General features: G+C 32.7%; 1 non-coding gene across 1 annotated transcript; it reads left to right on the top strand.

Moving 5' to 3' along the window:
* The first annotated feature begins 445 nt into the window (after positions 1-445).
* On the top strand, positions 446-552 carry LOC139865171 (small nucleolar RNA R71). Its single transcript, XR_011764693.1, has one exon. It is a non-coding gene; the product is annotated as a small nucleolar RNA R71 (small nucleolar RNA).
* The last annotated feature ends 6,327 nt before the right edge of the window (positions 553-6,879 follow it).

The raw sequence follows: 6,879 nt of genomic DNA, 5'->3' as shown, positions 1-6,879 counted from the left end.
TCGATTGAAGTTTGGCCTTGGCGGTTGATAATTATTTTGATAATTATTTCCCGACCTTTGGCTCATGTAGGAAACAATCTCACGTTGTTCCATCGTTTGTTCAACATTACAATCTTTCGTTAAATGTGGCTCACCGCATTGCTCACAACTGATTCGTATTGCGTGAATATCTTTATTCATCTTTTCCATTCGTCTCTCGAAAGCATCTATTTTTGCGAAAACGGAATCAAAGTCATGGCTAGAATCGGCTCTAGCCGCTTTAGATGAACGAAAGATATCTTTTTCCTGGTGCCACTCATGCGAGTGGGAGGCTGTGTTATCAATGATTTTGTGAGCTTCGGTTGAAGTTTTTTTCATAATGGAACCACCAGCTGCTGTGTCGATGTCTTTTCGTGTAGCAACGTTGCATCCTTGGTAGAATATTTGCACTATTTGATAAGTGTCTAAACCGTGCTGAGGACATCCTCTCAACAACTTTCCGAATCTTGTCCACGCCTCATATAATGTTTCATTTGGCTTTTGCGCGAATGTAACAATTTCTCTTTGAAGTCTTACGGATTTAGATGCTGGAAAGAATCTTTTAAGAAATTTCTCAACTAAAACATCCCATGTGTCAATCGCTCCTTCGGGTAACGATTCTAACCAATCTTTGGCTTCTCCCTTTAAAGTCCAGGGAAACAACATGAGATAGATCTGTTCATCCTCAACTTCTCTGATTTTGAATAGAGTACAGATCCTATTAAAGGTTCGAAGATGTTCTTTTGGATCTTCTTTTGGCGTACCACTATATTGGCATTGATTAGTTACTGATAATGCTAAAAACGAACATATATTTCATAGCATTATTCCTCAAGAAAGACAAGCTTTTAGTTGCAATTGTTCTATTTACAAGTGATATTCGTTTAAATAATAAAAGGTGAAGACAAAAGACAGATTCGACGATTTGAAGACGCAAACGACCAAAAAGCTCAAAAGAACAAAAGACAATCAAAAAGGTTCCAATTATTGATAAGAAACGTCTCAAAATCACAAGAGTACAAGATTCAAAACGCAAAGTACAAGATATTAAATTGTACGCGAGGACGTTCGAAAATCCGGAATCGGGACTAGAGTCAACTCTTAACGCTCGACGCAACGGACTAAAAATTACAAGTTAACTATGTATATAAATATAATATAATATATAATTAATTATATTAATTATATATATATTATATATATATATTAAAAACTATCGGCAGCCAGAAACTCCAAGGGTGTAAAGTGAAAATACCTCTCCGCGACTCGCGGAGTTTGAAGGCTATTTGGCCGCGAGTCGCGGAGCCCCAAAAATCATTCCTGGCTATAAATCAACCCGAATTCTGATCAAAATATCATCATATTTTTTCTTCTCTTCATACGAAGTAATATATTTATATTTATAATTTATATTTTAATTTTAATTATAATTCTAATAATAAGGGTATGTTAGCGAATGTTGTAAGGGTGTAAGTCGAAATTCTGTCCGTATAACGCTACGCTATTTTTAATCATTGTAAGTTATGTTCAACCTTTTTATATTAATGTCTCGTAGCTAAGTTATTATTATGCTTGTTTAAAACGAAGTAATCATGATGTTGGGCTAATTACTAAAATTGGGTAATTGGGCTTTGTACCATAATTGGGGTTTGGACAAAAGAACGACACTTGTAGAAACTAGACTATGGGCTATTAATGGGCTTTATATTTGTTTAACTAAATGAAAGTTTGTTAATGTTAATATAAAGATTTACAATTGGGCGTCCCTATAAATTACCATATACACTCGATCGGACACGATGGGCGGGGTATTTATTTGTACGAATAATCGTTCATTTAACCGGACACGGGAATGAATTAATAGCCACTAGAATAATTAAAACAGGGGTGAAATTACATTCAAGGGTAATTGGTGTAATTGTTAACAAAGTAGTAAAACCTTGGTTTACACGCAGTCGATAACCTGGTGTATTCATTAAACAAAGTATTAAAACCTTGTTACAATTCGAATCCCCAATTAGTTGGAATATTTATCTTCGGGTATAATAATAATTTGACAAGGACACTTGCAATTTATATTTATGACTGATGGACTGTTATGGACAAAAACCAGACGGACATATTGAATAATCCAGGACAAAGGACAATTAACCCATGGGCATAAAACTAAAATCAACACGTCAAACATCATGATTACGGAAGTTTAAATAAGCATAATTCTTTTATTTCATATTTAATTTCCTTTATTTTATATTTAATTGCACTTCTAATTATCGCACTTTTATTTATTGTTATTTTATTTTATCGCACTTCTAATTATCGTACTTTTAATTATCGCAATTTAATTTTATCGCATTTTTATTATTCGCAATTTCATTATCGTTATTTACTTTACGCTTTAATTTAAAGTCTTGTATTTATTTTATATTTTACATTAGGTTTTAACTTCGACTAAAGTTTTAAAATCGACAAACCGGTCATTAAACGGTAAAAACCCCCCTTTATAATAATAATATCACTTATATATATATTTGTATTTTTATAAAAGTAAACTAATATAGCGTTGAGCTTTGTTTAAAGATTTCCCTGTGGAACGAACCGGACTTACTAAAAACTACACTACTGTACGATTAGGTACACTGCCTATAAGTGTTGTAGCAAGGTTTAAGTATATCCATTCTATAAATAAATAAATATCTTGTGTAAAATTGTATCGTATTTAATAGTATTTTCTGCGTAAAATATAAGCTATTTTATATACACCTCGTTCGACATCAAGTATTTTTGGCGCCGCTGCCGGGGAATTATCTTAAAAGCCGGAAGCGCAACGCTAATATAAAAAAAAAAAAAGATTTTTTATCTACTTTTATTAAAAGTCGTTTTTTTAAAAAAATTACGTTTTAATTATTCAAAAATATAAAAAGAAAAACAAAAATATAAGTATTTTTAGGATTTTGTTAAATATTTAAGTTTTATAAGTTTTTTTTATCTTTATTTTAATTTATAAAAATATAAATTTTATTAAAAATCGTTTATTTAAACTAAAAACAGAAAAAAAGAAAATAAAAAAAAAAAAAATAAAGAAAAACGCGTAAAAAGTGAAACCTGTCAACTGTTTTTCTGAACCCCGCGACTCGCGGGGTTTTCCTCTTTATTCACCGCAACTCGCGGAGGGCTTCTGACACACGGACAAAAACCCTAAAACCGCATTAATCACGGGTTATTATTTATTATTATTATTTAAACATTATTATTATTATTATTATTATTAGTTTTAAGTTTTATTTTTATTTAATTTATGTATTTAGTTTAAATAAGTTTAATTAAATTGTAAAATTAGTAGTTTTATTAAATAAATAATATAAAAATAATATTTTTTGTACTTTTTACAACTTTTTATATATTTTTATATTTTGTACCTTTTTAATCGTTGTAGCGTAATATTTGTATTTTTAGCTCATAATTAATTTTAAACTTAGTTTTTGCTATAGTTATTTTTACTCCTAGATTTTTAGGCTTTGCCGTAGAATTCCTTAAGTGCTTTTTCTTTAGACTAAGATTTAGGTGCTTTAGAATTTTGCGACGCCTTTTTAAGTTTTAGTTTCTTTTTAAGTTATTTCCATTTGGGATTTAGTTTTTCCTGTAAGCTTTAATATTTTTAGAGACCTTTTACTATGTACCAATTATCATTCCAATTAGTAATTTCAATTTGCGATTATAATTTTAAGTTAGTTGTAGTAATAAGGTTAAATTAGTTAAGTATTTTTAAGTTTTTATAAGTTTCTTTTATTTTTCCGTCACCTTTTATTTTTCAATCATTTTTCTTTTTCGACCTTTTGCGACGAACTCTTTTTCTCTCTTATTTCTCGCTATTCTAGTTTTTAGGACTTAGAATTTTTTCTACTTCTTATCTAAATTTCTTAAAATTACGAAAATTTATTTTAAGTGGTTAAATTGATAGACATCAAAATTTTCTGGTTCGTAGTAATAGTTGGATTTGTACGTGGACCGGGTTATTGGAGCCAAACAGTCCTCAATTATATTGAGACCAAACGAATCCTGCCCCTCTGCTGCATCTTTTGGCTATTCGAAACGTGGGCAAAATCAGAAAAGTCTATTGATTGGATAACTTATTATAATTTTTCTTTCCTTTTAAAAACTAATAGGATATTCTGTGAATGCACCGAGCAAGACGTTCATCACCTTTTGTACGTTCACCACCTGTAACTCGATCAAGACATCGTTTAACAAATATAACCGCCGTTGATTTTTCTTTAGAATCGTCATCCAGTCGACCAAGTACTTCAGTTCAAATTTCCGATAATCCAGTTTTTGAAACAAACCTCACAATTGAGAATCCAGAAAATATTCAGGAACGGTTCATAGATCCTGAACCATTAAACTTTCCTCCGGAACCACCAATCATTCAAACAGAGATTGTTGAGGAACGAATTATTAAATCAGAACCATCTAGTGATACCGAGTCAACAAATTCAATTATGGAGAATCTGGAACCTTTAAGTATGGAAGACCGAATGAGAGCTAAACGCACTGGCCAAGGTCACGCAATTACTCATCCAGACATTAATGCGCCAGATTATGAAATCAAAGGACAAATTCTACACATGGTGACTAATCAATGCCAATTTAGTGGTGCGCCGAAGGAAGATCCAAATGAACATCTACGTACCTTTAATAGGATCTGCACACTATTTAAAATACGAGAAGTGGAGGATGAACAGATATATCTCATGTTATTTCCCTGGACTTTAAAGGGAGAAGCCAAAGATTGGTTGGAATCGTTACCTGAAGGGGCGATCGATACATGGGATGTTTTAATTGATAAATTTCTTAAACAATTTTTTCCTGCATCTAAAGCCGTAAGACTTCAAGCAGAAATTGTTACGTTCACACAGAAGCCAAATGAAACTCTATATGAGGCGTGGACAAGATATGGAAAGTTATTAAGAGGATGTCCGCAACATGGTTTAGACACCTGTCAAATAGTACAAATATTCTACCAAGGATGCGACATCACTACAAGAAAAGACATAGATATAGCAGCTGGTGGTTCTATTATGAAGAAAACCGAAACTGATGCTTACAAAATTATTGATAATACTGCTTCCCACTCACATGAGTGGCACCAAGAAAAAGATATCATTAGATCATCTAAAGCAGCTAGAGCCGATTCTAGCCATGACTTAGATTCCATTTCCGCAAAGATAGATGCTTTCGAGAGACGAATGGAAAAGATGACTAAAGATATTCATGCTATACGAATTAGTTGTGAGCAGTGTGGAGGACCACATTTGACAAAAGATTGTCTCAGTATTGAATTAACAATGGAACAAAGAGAGAATATTTCATACATAAACCAAAGGCCTGGAAATAATTATCAGAATAATTATCAACCGCCAAGACCGATTTACAATCAAAACCAGAATTATAACCGAAATATTCCATACAACAACCAACAAGGTCCTAGCAATCAACAAGTATCCAATAATACTTACAATCAGCAAAGACCAAATTTTCAAAACAAACCACCACAACAAACCGATGATAAAAAGCCGAATTTAGAAGATATGATGACGAAGCTAGTTGAAACTCAAACGCAGTTTTTCACATCTCAAAAACAAACCAATGAACAAAATGCTCAAGCATTTAGAAATCAACAAGCTTCTATTCAAAATCTGGAACAAGAAGTGAGCAACCTAGCAAGGTTAATAGGTGAAAGAAAACCGGGAAGTCTACCAAGTGATACAAACGCTAACCCCCGAAATGAAACAGCTAAAGCTATTACCACAAGAAGTGGTACAACACTTAAAACACCTGAAATACCTGTAACTTCTGATGAAACTATTCCTACTCCACAAGAACCACAACCTGATCAAGATAAGGAAAAAGAACCGGTAGTTGAAAAGGTTAATGAAGATAACACAGTTAAGGCTAAACCTTATGTTAAACCATACCAACCACCACTTCCTTACCCGAGTAAAATGAAGAAGGAAAAACTTGAAGCCGAGCAATCCAAATTCTTGGATATGTTTAAACAGATAAATGTAAATCTTCCTTTCATTGACGTGATTTCAGGAATGCCAAGGTATGCTAAATTCTTGAAAGATCTAATCACGAATAGAAAGAAAATGGAAGAACTCTCGGCTGTTACTATGAATGCAAATTGTTCAGCAGTGCTGTTGAATAAGATACCAGAAAAACTATCTGATCCAGGAAGTTTCACAATTCCATGTTTTCTGGGTAGTCTTAGTTCAATAGAAGCATTAGCAGATTTAGGTGCTAGTATAAATTTAATGCCGTATTCACTATACGCTAAACTAGACCTTGGAGAATTGAAACCAACCAGAATAAGCATACAACTAGCCGATCGATCAATAAAATATCCTAGAGGGATAATGGAGAACATGCTAGTTAAAGTTGGTACTTTAGTATTCCCAGTAGATTTTGTTGTTTTGGACATGGAAGAAGATTCTCAAGTTCCTCTCATATTAGGAAGACCATTCTTAAACACGGCTAAAGCAATGATAGACGTGTTCGGTAAGAAACTGACCCTAAGTATAGAGGATGAGAGTGTTACCTTTTCAGTTGATAGAGCAATGCAACAACCACAATCTGCAGATGATACATGTTATTATGTTCAAACTATAGATGCACATGCAGAATTATTAAAAGAATTTCCAGAATTACAAGGAACAGGAGAATGTTCTTTAGGAGAAGGTAATGAACCAATTGATGAAGCTGAAATGTTAGCTACACTTATAGCTAATGGATATGAACCAACAACAGAAGAAATTCAAATGCTAAAAGAAGAAGACAGATATCGATATAAATCATCGATAG

Source organism: Rutidosis leptorrhynchoides, chromosome 8, assembly GCF_046630445.1.
Source record: "Rutidosis leptorrhynchoides isolate AG116_Rl617_1_P2 chromosome 8, CSIRO_AGI_Rlap_v1, whole genome shotgun sequence".
NCBI classification, from domain to species: Eukaryota; Viridiplantae; Streptophyta; class Magnoliopsida; order Asterales; family Asteraceae; genus Rutidosis; species Rutidosis leptorrhynchoides.
Note: the sequence above shows the minus strand (reverse complement) of the source record. Positions and strands in the feature narration are given on the sequence as shown.